Here is a 17,252-nt window from a genome sequence, read left to right as displayed (position 1 = left end):
TCTACCCTCTTTTCCCTATATTACGGCGGTGGCAACGGGCCCTTCAGTGTACTCAGAAAGAGCCCAAAAGCCTAAACAAGACATGCTTCATAAAAAAAAATTACTCTTTTCCTGACTTGTCTATATCAGGCAGGACAGGTCCAGACTATGAACCCTTCCGAGCCACCTGCTCTCTAAAACACTTCCTGGGTGTGGAAATTGTCTCAATGTTTACATCTAGTTTTTGTTTTCGCCGTTTAACTCTGTGACTTGATGAGGATTGCATAACAAGAAGTGAACATTTACTTAACTAAACCAAATGGTATTCATGCAAAATCCCATGACGCTGCAAGCAGGATTCGAACCTACGCGGGGAAACCCTATTGGATTTCAAGTTCATCACCTTAACCACTCGGCTATGGCAGCTGCATGAGTATTATGTCACTGTTGTCGTATACGAGCCATGCACTGCTCACTTCAGGCCGAGACCTAAAAAATAAAGCAACGGAAGGACGGGGAAGGTACCAGCAGTGCCCTGTTGCCCTCACTTATTTCACATGCTTTGATACAATTAACAAAAATAGCAACACGCATCACTCAAAGTGAGTGACAGGGCACAGATGAGCGGTAATCAATCACTGCACATTCCTACCCTCTTTTCCCTATATTACGGCGCTGGGAATGGGCCCTTAAGAGTACTCAGAAAGAGTCCAAAAGCCTAAACAAGACACGCTACATGAACAAATTACTCTTTTTGTGACTCGTCAAGATCAGGCAGGACAGGTCCAGACTACGAACCCTTCCGAACCACCTGCTCTCTAAAACACTTCCTGAGTGTTGAAACTGTCTTAATGTTTACATTTAGTTTGAATTTTTGCTGTTTAACTCTGTGACTTGATGAGGATTGACTAACGAGAAGTGAACATTTCCTTAACAAACCAAATGGTGTTCATGCAAAATCACACGTCACTGCAAGCAGGATGCGAACGTGCGCAGGGAAACCCCATTGGATATCGAGTCCAATGCCTTAACCACTCGGCCATCGCAGCTCCATGGATATGATGTCACTGTTGTCGTATATGAGCCATGCGCTGCTCACGTCAGACCGAGACCTAAAAAATAAAGTAACGGAAGTACGGGGCAGGTACCAGCAGTGCTCTGTTGCCCTCACTTATTTCGCTTGCTTTCATACAATTAATAAAAATAGCAACAAGTATCACTCAAAGGGAGTGACAGGGCACAGATGAGCGGTAAACAATCACTGCGCATTTCTACTCTCTTTTCCCTATATTACGGCGGTGGCAAAGGGCCCTTCAGTGTACTCAGAAAGAGCCCAAAAGCCTAAACAAGACATGCTTCATAAAAAAAATGACTCTTTTCCTGACTTGTCTAGATCAGGCAGGACAGGTCCAGACTATGAACCCTTCCGAGCCACCTGCTCTCTAAAACACTTCCTGGGTGTGGAAATTGTCTCAATGTTTACATCTAGTTTTTGATTTCGCCGTTTAACTCTGTGACTTGATGAGGATTGCATAACAAGAAGTGAACATTTACTTAACTAAACCAAATGGTATTCATGCAAAATCTCATGACGCTGCAAGCAGGATTCGAACCTACGCGGGGAAACCCCATTGTATTTCAAGTTCATCACCTTAACCACATGGCCATGGCAGCTGCATGAGTATGATGTCAATGTTGTCGTATACGAGCCATGCACTGCTCACGTCAGGCCGAGACCTAAAAAATAAAGCAACGGAAGGACGGGGCAGGTACCAGCAGTGCCCTGTTGCCCTCACTTATTTCACATGCTTTGATACAATTAATAAAAATAGCAACACGCATCACTCAAAGTGAGTGACAGGGCACAGATGAGCGGTAATCAATCACTGCACATTCCTACCCTCTTTTCCCTATATTACGGCGCTGGGAATGGGCCCTTAAGAGTACTCAGAAAGAGTCCAAAAGCCTAAACAAGACACGCTACATGAACAAATTACTCTTTTTGTGACTCGTCAAGATCAGGCAGGACAGGTCCAGACTACGAACCCTTCCGAACCACCTGCTCTCTAAAACACTTCCTGAGTGTTGAAACTGTCTTAATGTTTACATTTAGTTTGAATTTTTGCTGTTTAACACTGTGACTTGATGTGGATTGACTAACGAGAAGTGAACATTTCCTTAACAAACCAAATGGTGTTCATGCAAAATCACACGTCCCTGCAAGCAGGATTCGAACGTGCGCAGGGAAACCCCATTGGATATCGAGTCCAATGCCTTAACCACTCGGCCATCGCAGCTCCATGGATATGCTGTCACTGTTGTCGTATATGAGCCATGCGCTGCTCACGTCAGACCGAGACCTAAAAAATAAAGTAACGGAAGTACGGGGCAGGTACCAGCAGTGCTCTGTTGCCCTCACTTATTTCGCTTGCTTTCATACAATTAATAAAAATAGCAACACGTATCACTCAAAGTGAGTGACAGGGCACAGATGAGCAGTAATCAATCGCTGGGCATTTCTACCCTCTTTTCCCTATATTACGGTGCTGGGACCGGACCCTCAAGTGTACTCAGAAAGAGTCCAAAAGCCAAAACAAGACACTCTACATAAAAAAAATTACTCTTTTCGTGACTCGTCAAGATCAGGCAGGACAGGTCCAGACTACGAACCCTTCCGAACCACCTGCTCTCAAAAATTCTTCCTGAGTGTTGAAATTGTCTTAATGTTTACATTTAGTTTGAGTTTTTGCTGTTTAACTCGGTGACTTGATGAGGATTGCGTAACGAGAAGTGAACATTTCCTTAACAAACCAAATGGTGTTCATGCAAAAGCGTACGACGCTGCAAGCAGGATTCGAACCTGTGCAGGAAAACCCATTGAATTTCGAGTCCAATGCCTTAACCACTCGGCCATCGCAGCTCCATGAGTATGATGTCACTGTTGTCGTATATGAGCCATGCGCTGCTCACGTCAGTCCGAGACCTAAAAAATTAAGTAACATAAGGACGGGGCAGGAACCAGCAGTGCCCTGTTGCCCTCACTTATTTCACATGCTTTCATACAATTAATAAAAATAGCAACACGTATCACTCAAAGTGAGTGACAGGGCACAGATGAGCAGTAATCAATCACTGCGCATTTCTACCCTCTTTTCCCTATATTACGGCGGTGGCAACGGGCCCTTAAGTGTACTCGGAAGGAGTCCAAAAGCCTAACCAAGACACGCTTCATTAAAAAAAATTACTCTTTTCGTGACTTGTCTAGATCAGGCAGGACAGGTCCAGACTACGAACCCTTCCGAGCCACCTGCTCTGTAAAACACTTCCTGGGTGTAGAAATTGTCTCAATGTTTACATCTAGTTTGAGTTTTTGCCGTTTAACTCTATGACTTGAAGAGGACTGCATAACGAGAAGTGAACATTTACTTAACTAAACCAAATGGTGTTAATGCAAAATCTCATGACCCTGCAAGCAGGATTCGATCCTACACAGTGAAACCCCATTGAATTTTAAGTCCAACACCTTACCCACTCTGCCATCGCAGCTGCATGTGTATGATGTCACTGTTGTCGTATACGAGTCATGCGCTGCTCACGTCAGGCCGAGACCTAAAAACTTAAATTAACGGAAGGACGGGGCATGTACCAGCAGTGCCCTGTCTCCCTCACTTATTTCGCATGCTTTCATACAATTAATAAAAATAGCAACACGCATCACTCAAAGTGAGTGAAAGGGCACAGATGAGCGGTAATCAATCACTGCACATTTCTGCCCTCTTTTCCCTGTATTACGGCGCTGGGAATGGGCCCTTAAGTGTACTCAGAAAGAGTCCAAAAGCCTAAACAACACACGCTACATAAAAAAAATACTATTTTCGTGACTCGTCTAGATCAGGCAGGACCGGTCCAGACTACAAACCCTTCCTAGCTACCTGCTCTCTAAAACACTTCCTGGGTGTAGAAATTGTCTCAATGTTTACATCTAGTTTGAGTTGTTGCCGTTTAACTCTGTGACTTGATGAGGATTGCATAACGAGAAGTGAACATTTACTTAACTAAACCAAATGGTGTTCATGCAAAATCTCATGACGCTGCAAGCAGGATTCAAACCTAAGCTAGGAAACCCCATTGGATTTCAAGTCCACGCCTTAACCACTCGGCATTCGCAGCTGCGTGAGTATGATGTCACTGTTGTCGTATACGAGCCGTGCGCTGCTCACATCAGGCCGACACCTAAAAAGTTAAAGTAACGGAAGGACGGGGCACGTACCAGCAGTGCCCTGTCTCCCTCACTTATTTCGCATGCTTTCATACAATTAATAAAAATAGCAACACGCATCACTCAAAGTGAGTGACAGGGCACAGATGAGCGGTAATCAATCACTGCACATTCCTACCCTCTTTTCCCTATATTATGGTGCTGGGAATGGGCCCTTAAGAGTACTCAGAAAGAGTCCAAAAGCCTAAACAAGACACGCTTCATAAAAAAAAGTTACTCTTTTCCTGACTTGTCTAGATCAGGCAGGACAGGTCCAGACTACAAACCCTTCCTACCCGCCTGCTCTCTAAAACACTTCTAGGGTGTAGAAATTGTCTCAATGTTTACATCTAGTTTGAGTTTTTGCCGTTTAACTCTGTGACTTGATGAGGATTGCATAACGAGAAGTGAACATTTCCTTAACTAAACCAAATGGTGTTGATGCAAAATCTCATGACACTGCAAGCAGGATTCGAACCTAAGCGGGGAAACCCCATTGGATCTCAAGTCCAACGCCTTAACCACTCGGACATCACAGCTTCGAGAGTATGATGTCAATGTTGTCGTATACGAGCCATGCGCTGCTCACATCAGGCCGAGACCGAAAAAATTAAAGTAACGGAAGGACGGGGCACGTACCAGCAGTGCCCTGTCTTCCTCACTTATTTCGCATGCTTTCATACAATTAATAAAAATAGCAACACGCATCACTCAAAGTGATTGACAGGGCACAGATGAGCAGTAATCAATCACTGCACATTCCTACCCTCTTTTCCCTATATTACGGTGCTGGGAATGGGCCCTTAAGAGTACTCAGAAAGAGTCCAAATGCCTAAACAAGACACGTTACATAAAAAAATTACTCTTTTTGTTACTGGTCAAGATCAAGCAGGACAGGTCCAGACTACGAACCCTTCCGAACCACCTGCTATCTAAAACACTTCCTGAGTGTTGAAATTGTCTTACTGTTTACATTTAGTTAGAATTTTTGCTGTTTAACTCTGTGACTTGATGTGGATTGACTAACGAGACGTGAACATTTCCTTAACAAACCAAATGGTGTTCATGCAAAATTGCACAACGCTACAAGCAGGATTTGAACCTGCGCGGGGAAACCCCACTGGATTTCAAGTCCAACGCCTTAACCACTCGGCCATTGCAGCTCCATGAGTATGATGTCACTGTTGTCATATATGAGCCATGCCCTGCTCACCTCAGACCGAGACCTAAAAAATAAAGTAACTGAAGGACGGGGCAGGTACCAGCAGTGCTCTGTTGCCCTCACTTATTTCGTTTGCTTTCATACAATTAATAAAAATAGCAACACGTATCACTCAAAGTGAGTGACAGGGCACAGATGAGCAGTAATCAATCACTGCGCATTTCCACCCTCTTTTCCCTATATTACGGCGCTGGGACCGGGCCCTCAAGTGTATTCAGAAAGAGTCCAAAAGCCTAAACAAGACACTCTACATAAAGTAATTACTCTTTTCGTGACTCGTCAAGATCAGACAGGACAGGTCCAGACTACGAACCCTTCCGAACCACCTGCTCTCTAAAACACTTCCTGAGTGTTGAAATTGTCTTAATGTTTAGATTTAGTTTGAGTTTTTGCTGTTTAACTCTGTGACTTGATGAGGATTGCGTAACGAGAAGTGAACATTTCCTTAACAAACCAAATGGTGTTCATGCAAAATTGGACGACGCTGCAAGCAGGATTCAAACCTGCGCATGGAAACCCCATTGAATTTCGAGTCCAACGCCTTAACCACTCGGCCATCGCAGCTCCATGAGTATGCTGTCACTTTTGTCGTATATGAACCATGCGCTGCTCACGTCAGACCGAGACCTAAAAAATAAAGTAACGGAAGTACGGGGCAGGTACCAGCAGTGCTCTGTTGCCCTCACTTATTTCGCTTGCTTTGATACAATTAATAAAAATAGCAACACGCATCACTCAAAGTGAGTGACAGGGCACAGATGAGCGGTAATCAATCACTGCACATTCCTACCCTCTTTTCCCTATATTACGGCGCTGGGAATGGGCCCTTAAGAGTACTCAGAAAGAGTCCAAAAGCCTAAACAAGACACGCTACATGAACAAATTACTCTTTTTGTGACTCGTCAAGATCAGGCAGGACAGGTCCAGACTACGAACCCTTCCGAACCACCTGCTCTCTAAAACACTTCCTGAGTGTTGAAACCGTCTTAATGTTTACATTTAGTTTGAATTTTTGCTGTTTAACTCTGTGACTTGATAAGGATTGACTAACGAGAAGTGAACATTTCCTTAACAAACCAAATGGTGTTCATGCAAAATCACACGTCACTGCAAGCAGGATGCGAACAGGCGCAGGGAAACCCCATTGGATATCGAGTCCAATGCCTTAACCACTCGGCCATCGCAGCTCCATGGATATGATGTCACTGTTGTCGTATATGAGCCATGCGCTGCTCACGTCAGACCGAGACCTAAAAAATAAAGTAACGGAAGTACGGGGCAGGTACCAGCAGTGCTCTGTTGCCCTCACTTATTTCGCTTGCTTTCATACAATTAATAAAAATAGCAACAAGTATCACTCAAAGGGAGTGACAGGGCACAGATGAGCGGTAAACAATCACTGCGCATTTCTACCCCCTTTTCCCTATATTACGGCGGTGGCAACGGGCCCTTCAGTGTACTCAGAAAGAGCCCAAAAGCCTAAACAAGACATGCTTCATAAAAAAAATGACTCTTTTCCTGACTTGTCTAGATCAGGCAGGACAGGTCCAGACTATGAACCCTTCCGAGCCACCTGCTCTCTAAAACACTTCCTGGGTGTGGAAATTGTCTCAATGTTTACATCTAGTTTTTGTTTTCGCCGTTTAACTCTGTGACTTGATGAGGATTGCATAACAAGAAGTGAACATTTACTTAACTAAACCAAATGGTATTCATGCAAAATCTCATGACGCTGCAAGCAGGATTCGTACCTACGTGGGGAAACCCCATTGGATTTCAAGTTCATCACCTTAACCACACGGCCATGGCAGCTGCATGAGTATGATGTCAATGTTGTCGTATACGAGCCATGCACTGCTCACGTCAGGCCGAGACCTAAAAAATAATGCAACGGAAGGACGGGGCAGGTACCAGCAGTGCCCTGTTGCCCTCACTTATTTCACATGCTTTGATACAATTAATAAAAATAGCAACACGCATCACTCAAAGTGAGTGACAGGGCACAGATGAGCGGTAATCAATCACTCTACATTTCTACCCTCTTTTCCCTATATTACGGCGCTGGGAATGGGCCCTTAAGAGTACTCAGAAAGAGTCCAAAAGCCTAAACAAGACAGGCTACATGAACAAATTACTCTTTTTGTGACTCGTCAAGATCAGGCAGGACAGGTCCAGACTACGAACCCTTCCGAACCACCTGCTCTCTAAAACACTTCCTGAGTGTTGAAACTGTCTTAATGTTTACATTTAGTTTGAATTTTTGCTGTTTAACACTGTGACTTGATGTGGATTGACTAACGAGAAGTGAACATTTCCTTAACAAACCAAATGGTGTTCATGCAAAATCACACGTCACTGCAAGCAGGATTCGAACGTGCGCAGGGAAACCCCATTGGATATCGAGTCCAATGCCTTAACCACTCGGCCATCGCAGCTCCATGGATATGATGTCACTGTTGTCGTATATGAGCCATGCGCTGCTCACGTCAGACCGAGACCTAAAAAATAAAGTAACGGAAGTACGGGGCAGGTACCAGCAGTGCTCTGTTGCCCTCACTTATTTCGCTTGCTTTCATACAATTAATAAAAATAGCAACACGTATCACTCAAAGTGAGTGACAGGGCACAGATGAGCAGTAATCAATCGCTGGGCATTTCTACCCTCTTTTCCCTATATTACGGTGCTGGGACCGGACCCTCAAGTGTACTCAGAAAGAGTCCAAAAGCCAAAACAAGACACTCTACATAAAAAAAATTACTCTTTTCGTGACTCGTCAACATCAGGCAGGACAGGTCCAGACTACGAACCCTTCCGAACCACCTGCTCTCAAAAATTCTTCCTGAGTGTTGAAATTGTCTTAATGTTTACATTTAGTTTGAGTTTTTGCTGTTTAACTCGGTGACTTGATGAGGATTGCGTAACGAGAAGTGAACATTTCCTTAACAAACCAAATGGTGTTCATGCAAAAGCGTACGACGCTGCAAGCAGGATTCGAACCTGTGCAGGAAAACCCATTGAATTTCGAGTCCAATGCCTTAACCACTCGGCCATCGCAGCTCCATGAGTATGATGTCACTGTTGTCGTATATGAGCCATGCGCTGCTCACGTCAGTCCGAGACCTAAAAAATTAAGTAACATAAGGACGGGGCAGGAACCAGCAGTGCCCTGTTGCCCTCACTTATTTCACATGCTTTCATACAATTAATAAAAATAGCAACACGTATCACTCAAAGTGAGTGACAGGGCACAGATGAGCAGTAATCAATCACTGCGCATTTCTACCCTCTTTTCCCTATATTACGGCGGTGGCAACGGGCCCTTAAGTGTACTCAGAAGGAGTCCAAAAGCCTAACCAAGACACGCTTCATTAAAAAAAATTACTCTTTTCGTGACTTGTCTAGATCAGGCAGGACAGGTCCAGACTACGAACCCTTCCGAGCCACCTGCTCTGTAAAACACTTCCTGGGTGTAGAAATTGTCTCAATGTTTACATCTAGTTTGAGTTTTTGCCGTTTAACTCTATGACTTGAAGAGGACTGCATAACGAGAAGTGAACATTTACTTAACTAAACCAAATGGTGTTAATGCAAAATCTCATGACCCTGCAAGCAGGATTCGATCCTACACAGTGAAACCCCATTGAATTTTAAGTCCAACACCTTACCCACTCTGCCATCGCAGCTGCATGTGTATGATGTCACTGTTGTCGTATACGAGTCATGCGCTGCTCACGTCAGGCCGAGACCTAAAAACTTAAAGTAACGGAAGGACGGGGCATGTACCAGCAGTGCCCTGTCTCCCTCACTTATTTCGCATGCTTTCATACAATTAATAAAAATAGCAACACGCATCACTCAAAGTGAGTGAAAGGGCACAGATGAGCGGTAATCAATCACTGCACATTTCTGCCCTCTTTTCCCTGTATTACGGCGCTGGGAATGGGCCCTTAAGTGTACTCAGAAAGAGTCCAAAAGCCTAAACAACACACGCTACATAAAAAAAATACTATTTTCGTGACTCGTCTAGATCAGGCAGGACCGGTCCAGACTACAAACCCTTCCTAGCCACCTGCTCTCTAAAACACTTCCTGGGTGTAGAAATTGTCTCAATGTTTACATCTAGTTTGAGTTGTTGCCGTTTAACTCTGTGACTTGATGAGGATTGCATAACGAGAAGTGAACATTTACTTAACTAAACCAAATGGTGTTCATGCAAAATCTCATGAAGCTGCAAGCAGGATTCAAACCTAAGCTAGGAAACCCCATTGGATTTCAAGTCCACGCCTTAACCACTCGGCATTCGCAGCTGCGTGAGTATGATGTCACTGTTGTCGTATACGAGCCGTGCGCTGCTCACATCAGGCCGACACCTAAAAAGTTAAAGTAACGGAAGGACGGGGCACGTACCAGCAGTGCCCTGTCTCCCTCACTTATTTCGCATGCTTTCATACAATTAATAAAAATAGCAACACGCATCACTCAAAGTGAGTGACAGGGCACAGATGAGCGGTAATCAATCACTGCACATTCCTACCCTCTTTTCCCTATATTATGGTGCTGGGAATGGGCCCTTAAGAGTACTCAGAAAGAGTCCAAAAGCCTAAACAAGACACGCTTCATAAAAAAAAGTTACTCTTTTCCTGACTTGTCTAGATCAGGCAGGACAGGTCCAGACTACAAACCCTTCCTACCCATCTGCTCTCTAAAACACTTCTAGGGTGTAGAAATTGTCTCAATGTTTACATCTAGTTTGAGTTTTTGCCGTTTAACTCTGTGACTTGATGAGGATTGCATAACGAGAAGTGAACATTTCCTTAACTAAACCAAATGGTGTTGATGCAAAATCTCATGACACTGCAAGCAGGATTCGAACCTAAGCGGGGAAACCCCATTGGATCTCAAGTCCAACACCTTAACCACTCGGCCATCACAGCTTCGAGAGTATGATGTCAATGTTGTCGTATACGAGCCATGCGCTGCTCACATCAGGCCGAGACCGAAAAAATTAAAGTAACGGAAGGACGGGGCACGTACCAGCAGTGCCCTGTCTTCCTCACTTATTTCGCATGCTTTCATACAATTAATAAAAATAGCAACACGCATCACTCAAAGTGATTGACAGGGCACGAATGAGCAGTAATCAATCACTGCACATTCCTACCCTCTTTTCCCTATATTACGGTGCTGGGAATGGGCCCTTAAGAGTACTCAGAAAGAGTCCAAATGCCTAAACAAGACATGTTACATAAAAAAATTACTCTTTTTGTTACTGGTCAAGATCAAGCAGGACAGGTCCAGACTACGAACCCTTCCGAACCACCTGCTATCTAAAACACTTCCTGAGTGTTGAAATTGTCTTACTGTTTACATTTAGTTAGAATTTTTGCTGTTTAACTCTGTGACTTGATGTGGATTGACTAACGAGACGTGAACATTTCCTTAACAAACCAAATGGTGTTCATGCAAAATTGCACAACGCTACAAGCAGGATTTGAACCTGCGCGGGGAAACCCCATTGGATTTCAAGTCCAACGCCTTAACCACTCGGCCATTGCAGCTCCATGAGTATGATGTCACTGTTGTCGTATATGAGCCATGCCCTGCTCACCTCAGACCGAGACCTAAAAAATAAAGTAACTGAAGGACCGGGCAGGTACCAGCAGTGCTCTGTTGCCCTCACTTATTTCGCTTGCTTTCATACAATTAATAAAAATAGCAACACGTATCACTCAAAGTGAGTGACAGGGCACAGATGAGCAGTAATCAATCACTGCGCATTTCCACCCTCTTTTCCCTATATTACGGTGCTGGGACCGGGCCCTCAAGTGTATTCAGAAAGAGTCCAAAAGCCTAAACAAGACACTCTACATAAAGTAATTACTCTTTTCGTGACTCGTCAAGATCAGGCAGGACAGGTCCAGACTACGAACCCTTCCGAACCACCTGCTCTCTAAAACACTTCCTGAGTGTTGAAATTGTCTTAATGTTTAGATTTAGTTTGAGTTTTTGCTGTTTAACTCTGTGACTTGATGAGGATTGCGTAACGAGAAGTGAACATTTCCTTAACAAACCAAATGGTGTTCATGCAAAATTGGACGACGCTGCAAGCAGGATTCAAACCTGCGCTTGGAAACCCCATTGAATTTCGAGTCCAACGCCTTAACCACTCGGCCATCGCAGCTCCATGAGTATGCTGTCACTTTTGTCGTATATGAACCATGCGCTGCTCACGTCAGGCCGAGACCTAAAAAATAAAGTAACATAAGGACGGGGCAGGAACCAGCAGCGCCCTGTTGTACTCACTTATTTAACATTCTTTCATACAATTAATAAAAATAGCAACACGTATCACTCAAAGTGAGTGACAGGGCACAGATGGGTGGTAATCAATCACTGCGCATTTCTACCCTCTTTTCCCTATATTACGGCGGTGGCAACGGGCCTTTAAGTGTACTCAGAAAGAGTCCAAAAGCCTAAACAAGACACGCTTCATAAAAAAAATTACTCTTTTCCTGACTTGTCTAGATCAGGCAGGACAGATCCAGACTACAAACCCTTCCTACCCACCTGCTCTCTAAAACACTTACTGGGTGTAGAAATTGTCTCAATGTTTACATCTAGTTTGTGTTTTTGCCGTTTAACTCTGTGACTTGATGAGGATTGCATAACGAGAAGTGAACATTTACTTAACTAAACCAAATGGTGTTCATGCAAAATCTCTTGACACTGCAAGCAGGATTCGAACCTAAGCGGGGAAACTCCATTGGTTCTCAAGTCCAACGCCTTAACCACTCGGCCATCACAGCTGCGAGAGTATGATGTCACTGTTGTCGTATACGAGCCGTGCGCTGCTCACATCAGGCCGAGACCTAAAAATTAAAGTAACGGAAGGACGGGGCACGTACCAGCAGTGCCCTGTCTCCCTCACTTATTTCGCATGCTTTCATACAATTAATAAAAATAGCAACACGCATCACTCAAAGTGAGTGACAGGGCACAGATGAGCGGTAATCAATCACTGCACATTCCTACCCTCTTTTCCCTATATTACGGTACTGGGAATGGGCCCTTAAGAGTACTCAGAAAGAGTCCAAAAGCCTAAACAAGACACGCTTCATAAAAAAATAATTATTCTTTTCCTGACTTGTCTAGATCAGGCAGGACAGGTCCAGACTACAAACCCTTCCTACCCACCTGCTCTCTAAAACACTTCCTGGGTGTAGAAATTGTCTCAATGTTTACATCTAGTTTGAGTTTTTGCTGTTTAACTCTGTGACTTAATGAGGATTGCGTAACGAGAAGTGAACATTTCCTTAACAAACCAAATGGTGTTCATGCAAAATTGCACAACACTGCAAGCAGGAATCGAACCTGTGCGGGGAAACCCCATTGGATTTCAGATCCAACGCCTTAACCACTCGGCCGTCGCAGCTCCATGAGTATGATGTCACTGTTGTCTTATATGAGCCATGCGCTGCTCACCTCAGACCGAGACCTAAAAAATAAAGTAACTGAAGGACGGGGCAGGTACCAGCAGTGCCCTGTTGCCCTCACTTATTTCACATGCTTTTGATACAATTAATAAAAATAGCAACACGTATCACTCAAAGTGAGTGACAGGGCACAGATGAGCAGTAATCAATCACTGCGCATTTCTACCATCTTTTCCCTATATTACGGCGCTGGGACCGGGCCCTTAAGTGTACTCAGAAAGAGTCCAAAAGCCTAAACAAGACACGCTACATAAAAAAAACGTACTCTTTTCGTGACTCGTCAACATCAGGCAGGACAGGTCCAGACTACGAACCCTTCCGAACCACCTGCTCACTAAAACACTTCATGAGTGTTGAAATTGTCTTAATGTTTACATTTAGTTTGAATTTTTGCTGTTTAACTCTGTGACTTGATGAGGATTGACTAACGAGAAGTGAACATTTCCTTAACAAAGCAAATGGTGTTCATGCAAAATGACACAACGCAGCAAGCAGGATTCAAACCTGCACAGGGTAACCCCATTGGATATCGAGTCCAACACCTTAACCACTTGGCCATCGCAACTCCATGAGTATGGTGTCACAGTTGTCGAATATGAGCCATGCGCTGCTCACGTCAGACCGAGACCTAAAAAATAAAGTAACAGAAGGACGGGGCAGGAACCAGCAGTGCCCTGTTGCCCTCACTTATTTCACATGCTTTCATACAATTAATAAAAATAGCAACAAGTATCACTCAAAGTGAGTGACAGGGCACAGATGAGCGGTAATCAATCACTGCGCATTTCTACCCTCTTTTCCCTATATTACGGGGGTGGCAACGGGCCCTTCAGTGTACTCAGAAAGAGTCCAAAAGCCTAAACAAGACATGCTTCATAAAAAAAAATTACTCTGTTCCTGACTTGTCTAGATCAGACAGGACAGGTCCAGACTACCAACCCTTCCGAGCCACCTGCTCTCTAAAACACTTCCTGGGTGTGGAAATTGTCTCAATGTTTACATCTAGTTTTTGTTTTCGCCGTTTAACTCTGTGACTTGATGAGGATTGCATAACAAGAAGTGAACATTTACTTAACTAAACCAAATGGTATTCATGCAAAATCTCATGACGCTGCAAGCAGGATTCGAACCTACGCGGGGAAACCCCTTTGGATTTCAAGTTCATCACCTTAACCACTCGGCCATTGCAGCTGCATGAGTATGATGTCACTGTTGTCGTATACGAGCCATTCGCTGCTCACGTCAGGCCGAGACCTAAAAATTAAAGTTACGGAAGGACGGGGCACGTGCCAGCAGTGCCCTGTCTCCCTCACTTATTTCGCATGCTTTCATACAATTAATAAAAATAGCAACACGCATCACTCAAAGTGAGTGACAGGGCACAGATGAGCGGTAATCAATCACTGCACATTTCTACCCTCTATTCCCTATATTACGGCGCTGTGAATGGGCCCTTAAGAGTACTCAGAAAGAGTCCAAAAGCCTAAACAAGACACGCTACATAAAAAAATTACTCTTTTTGGGACTCGTCAAGATCAGGCAGGACAGGTCCAGACAACGAACCCTTCCGAACAACCTGCTCTCTAAAAACTTCCTGAGTGTTGAAATTGTCTTAATGTTTCCATTTAGTTTGAGTTTTTGTTGTTTAACTCTGTGACTTGATGAGGATTGCGTAACGAGAAGTGAACATTTCCTTAACAAACCAAATGGTGTTCATGCAAACTCGCACGATGGTGCAAGCAGGATTCGAACCTGCGCAGGGAAACCCCATTGGATTTCAAATCCAACTCCTTAACCACTCGGCCTTCGCAGCTCCATGAGTATGACGTCAGTGTTGTCGTATATGAGCAATGCGCTGCTCGAGTCAGACCGAGACCTAAAAAATAAAGCGACAGAAGGACGGGGCAGGTACCAGCAGTGCCCTGTTGCCCTCACTTATTTCACATGCTTTTGATACAATTAATAAAAATAGCAACACGCATCACTCAAAGTGAGTGACAGGGCACAGATGAGCGGTAATCAATCACTGCACATTTCTACCCTCTTTTCCCTATATTACGGCGCTGGGAATGGGCCCTTAAGAGTACTCAGAAAGAGTCCAAAAGCCTAAACAAGACACGCTACATGAAAAAATTACTCTTTTTGTGACTCGTTAAGATCAGGCAGGACAGGTACAGACTACGAACCCTTCCGAACCACCTGCTCTCTAAAACACTTCCTTAGTGTTGAAACTGTATTAATGTTTAAATTTAGTTTGAATTTTTGCTGTTTAACTCTGTGACTTGATGAGGATTGACTAACGAGAAGTGAACATTTCCTTAACAAACCAAATGGTGTTGATGCAAAATCACACGTCACTGCAAGCAGGATTCGAACCTGTGCAGGGAAACCCCATAGGATATTGAGTCCAACGCCTTAACCACTCGGCCATCGCAGCTCCATGTTTATGATGTCACTGTTGTCGTATATGAGCCATGCGCTGCTCACGTCAGACCAAGACCTAAAAAATAAAGTAACGGAAGGACGGGGCAGGTACCAGCAGTGCTCTGTTGCCCTCACTTATTTCGCTTGCTTTCATACAATTAATAAAAATAGCAACACGTATCACTCAAAGTGAGTGACAGGGCACAGATGAGCAGTAATCAATGACTGCGCATTTCTACCCTCTTTTTCCTGTATTTCGGCGGTGGCAACGGGCATTTAAGTGTACTCAGAAAGAGTCCAAAAGCCTAAACAAGACACGCTTCATAAAAAAAATTACTCTTTTCCTGACTTGTCTAGATCAGGCAGGACAGGTCCAGACTACAAACCCTTCCTAGCCACCTGCTCTCTAAAACACTTCCTGGGTGTAGAAATTGTCTCAATGTTTACATCTAGTTTGAGTTGTTGCCGTTTAACTCTGTGACTTGATGAGGATTGCATAACGAGAAGTGAACATTTCCTTAACTAAACCAAATGGTGTTGATGCAAAATCTCATGACACTGCAAGCAGGATTCGAACCTAAGCGGGGAAACCCCATTGGATCTCAAGTCCAACTCCTTAATCACTCGGCCATCACAGCTTTGAGAGTATGATGTCACTGTTGTCGTATACGAGCCATGCGCTGCTCACATCAGGCCGAGACCGAAAAATTAAAGTAACGGAAGGACGGGGCACGTACCAGCAGTGCCCTGTCTCCCTCACTTATTTCGCATGCTTTCATACAATTAATAAAAATAGCAACACGCATCACTCAAAGTGATTGACAGGGCACAGATGAGCAGTAATCAATCACTGCACATTCCTACCCTCTTTTCCCTATATTACGGTGCTGGGAATGGGCCCTTAAGAGTACTCAGAAAGAGTCCAAAAGCCTAAACAAGACACGCTACATGAAAAAATTACTCTTTTTGTTACTGGTCAAGATCAAGCAGGACATGTCCAGACTACGAACCCTTCCGAACCACCTGCTATCTAAAACACTTCCTGAGTGTTGAAATTGTCTTACTGTTTACATTTAGTTTGAATTTTTGCTGTTTAACTCTGTGACTTGATGTGGATTGACTAACGAGACGTGAACATTTCCTTAACAAACCAAATGGTGTTCACGCAAAATTGCACAACGCTGCAAGCAGGATATGAACCTGCACGGGGAAACCCCATTGGATTTCAAGTCCAACGCCTTAACCACTCGGCCATTGCAGCTCCATGAGTATGATGTCACTGTTGTCTATAAATAAATAATACCGGATCTATTTTTGAATGAATGAATGAAATAACAGATAGCTCAATAAAATAAGAGTCAAGATTCGAGGTAGTAGGAGTTTCTGCAGGTTTATTACAGCATAAGGACAGGATCAGGACAACCTGCATAGAACGGGGGTAACAGGGCCCGGCAGGACAACCGGGGCCCAGCAGCTGCCGGGGCTTGATCTGGAATGAGCGCGCGCTAACTTTTAATAACAATACATCAACTTATATACATAGCGCAAACACATAGCATTTCATTGCAGTAGGCGTAACAGTGGGTGGAGCAGAAGGCGTGACGCGTAGCAGTCGCGAAAGATAACAGTAAAAAGAGGTGCAACTGGGAGTATACTTAGACATGTGATGCAAACGTAACAGAATATGTCATGAATGGGGCGGAAACATTGGAGGGGGCTACCTAAGGAGCCGGGACCTCTAACCTAATGGTGCGCGTAAACTGGCAATGGCGTATCACTAGGAGAAGCTGGGGGCTATGAACTCTGTGCTAGGAGCAGAGACTAGAGTCTGGAGGGTCGGAGCGACATGTACCTAAACCCTATCTGGTATCTGAT

At 44.2% G+C, this 17,252-nt stretch overlaps 20 non-coding genes across 20 annotated transcripts; all 20 read right to left on the bottom strand.

The window, feature by feature from the left end:
- Nucleotides 1–323: 323 nt before the first annotated feature.
- Nucleotides 324–405, bottom strand: TRNAS-UGA (transfer RNA serine (anticodon UGA)). The gene has a single exon. It is a non-coding gene; the product is annotated as a tRNA-Ser (tRNA).
- Nucleotides 406–946: 541 nt separating this feature from the next.
- On the bottom strand, nucleotides 947–1,028 carry TRNAS-CGA (transfer RNA serine (anticodon CGA)). Its single transcript has one exon. It is a non-coding gene; the product is annotated as a tRNA-Ser (tRNA).
- Nucleotides 1,029–2,191: 1,163 nt separating this feature from the next.
- TRNAS-CGA (transfer RNA serine (anticodon CGA)) lies at nucleotides 2,192–2,276 on the bottom strand. The gene has a single exon. It is a non-coding gene; the product is annotated as a tRNA-Ser (tRNA).
- Nucleotides 2,277–2,818: 542 nt separating this feature from the next.
- On the bottom strand, nucleotides 2,819–2,899 carry TRNAS-CGA (transfer RNA serine (anticodon CGA)). Its single transcript has one exon. It is a non-coding gene; the product is annotated as a tRNA-Ser (tRNA).
- A 1,795-nt stretch (nucleotides 2,900–4,694) lies between these two features.
- Nucleotides 4,695–4,776, bottom strand: TRNAS-UGA (transfer RNA serine (anticodon UGA)). The gene has a single exon. It is a non-coding gene; the product is annotated as a tRNA-Ser (tRNA).
- A 542-nt stretch (nucleotides 4,777–5,318) lies between these two features.
- Nucleotides 5,319–5,400, bottom strand: TRNAS-UGA (transfer RNA serine (anticodon UGA)). Its single transcript has one exon. It is a non-coding gene; the product is annotated as a tRNA-Ser (tRNA).
- A 541-nt stretch (nucleotides 5,401–5,941) lies between these two features.
- Nucleotides 5,942–6,023, bottom strand: TRNAS-CGA (transfer RNA serine (anticodon CGA)). Its single transcript has one exon. It is a non-coding gene; the product is annotated as a tRNA-Ser (tRNA).
- A 1,789-nt stretch (nucleotides 6,024–7,812) lies between these two features.
- Nucleotides 7,813–7,894, bottom strand: TRNAS-CGA (transfer RNA serine (anticodon CGA)). Its single transcript has one exon. It is a non-coding gene; the product is annotated as a tRNA-Ser (tRNA).
- A 542-nt stretch (nucleotides 7,895–8,436) lies between these two features.
- On the bottom strand, nucleotides 8,437–8,517 carry TRNAS-CGA (transfer RNA serine (anticodon CGA)). The gene has a single exon. It is a non-coding gene; the product is annotated as a tRNA-Ser (tRNA).
- Nucleotides 8,518–10,312: 1,795 nt separating this feature from the next.
- Nucleotides 10,313–10,394, bottom strand: TRNAS-UGA (transfer RNA serine (anticodon UGA)). The gene has a single exon. It is a non-coding gene; the product is annotated as a tRNA-Ser (tRNA).
- A 542-nt stretch (nucleotides 10,395–10,936) lies between these two features.
- TRNAS-UGA (transfer RNA serine (anticodon UGA)) lies at nucleotides 10,937–11,018 on the bottom strand. Its single transcript has one exon. It is a non-coding gene; the product is annotated as a tRNA-Ser (tRNA).
- A 541-nt stretch (nucleotides 11,019–11,559) lies between these two features.
- On the bottom strand, nucleotides 11,560–11,641 carry TRNAS-CGA (transfer RNA serine (anticodon CGA)). The gene has a single exon. It is a non-coding gene; the product is annotated as a tRNA-Ser (tRNA).
- Nucleotides 11,642–12,184: 543 nt separating this feature from the next.
- Nucleotides 12,185–12,266, bottom strand: TRNAS-UGA (transfer RNA serine (anticodon UGA)). Its single transcript has one exon. It is a non-coding gene; the product is annotated as a tRNA-Ser (tRNA).
- Nucleotides 12,267–12,810: 544 nt separating this feature from the next.
- On the bottom strand, nucleotides 12,811–12,892 carry TRNAS-UGA (transfer RNA serine (anticodon UGA)). The gene has a single exon. It is a non-coding gene; the product is annotated as a tRNA-Ser (tRNA).
- Nucleotides 12,893–13,436: 544 nt separating this feature from the next.
- Nucleotides 13,437–13,518, bottom strand: TRNAS-CGA (transfer RNA serine (anticodon CGA)). Its single transcript has one exon. It is a non-coding gene; the product is annotated as a tRNA-Ser (tRNA).
- A 544-nt stretch (nucleotides 13,519–14,062) lies between these two features.
- Nucleotides 14,063–14,144, bottom strand: TRNAS-UGA (transfer RNA serine (anticodon UGA)). The gene has a single exon. It is a non-coding gene; the product is annotated as a tRNA-Ser (tRNA).
- A 540-nt stretch (nucleotides 14,145–14,684) lies between these two features.
- TRNAS-UGA (transfer RNA serine (anticodon UGA)) lies at nucleotides 14,685–14,766 on the bottom strand. The gene has a single exon. It is a non-coding gene; the product is annotated as a tRNA-Ser (tRNA).
- A 542-nt stretch (nucleotides 14,767–15,308) lies between these two features.
- TRNAL-CAA (transfer RNA leucine (anticodon CAA)) lies at nucleotides 15,309–15,390 on the bottom strand. The gene has a single exon. It is a non-coding gene; the product is annotated as a tRNA-Leu (tRNA).
- Nucleotides 15,391–15,933: 543 nt separating this feature from the next.
- TRNAS-UGA (transfer RNA serine (anticodon UGA)) lies at nucleotides 15,934–16,015 on the bottom strand. The gene has a single exon. It is a non-coding gene; the product is annotated as a tRNA-Ser (tRNA).
- A 541-nt stretch (nucleotides 16,016–16,556) lies between these two features.
- On the bottom strand, nucleotides 16,557–16,638 carry TRNAS-UGA (transfer RNA serine (anticodon UGA)). Its single transcript has one exon. It is a non-coding gene; the product is annotated as a tRNA-Ser (tRNA).
- Nucleotides 16,639–17,252: the final 614 nt, after the last annotated feature.

The sequence above is a fragment of the Lissotriton helveticus genome, chromosome 11 (assembly GCF_964261635.1).
Source record: "Lissotriton helveticus chromosome 11, aLisHel1.1, whole genome shotgun sequence".
In the NCBI taxonomy this organism is placed as follows: Eukaryota; Metazoa; Chordata; class Amphibia; order Caudata; family Salamandridae; genus Lissotriton; species Lissotriton helveticus.
The sequence above is the reverse complement of the archived record's forward strand: the minus strand, read 5'-3'. Positions and strand labels throughout refer to the sequence as shown.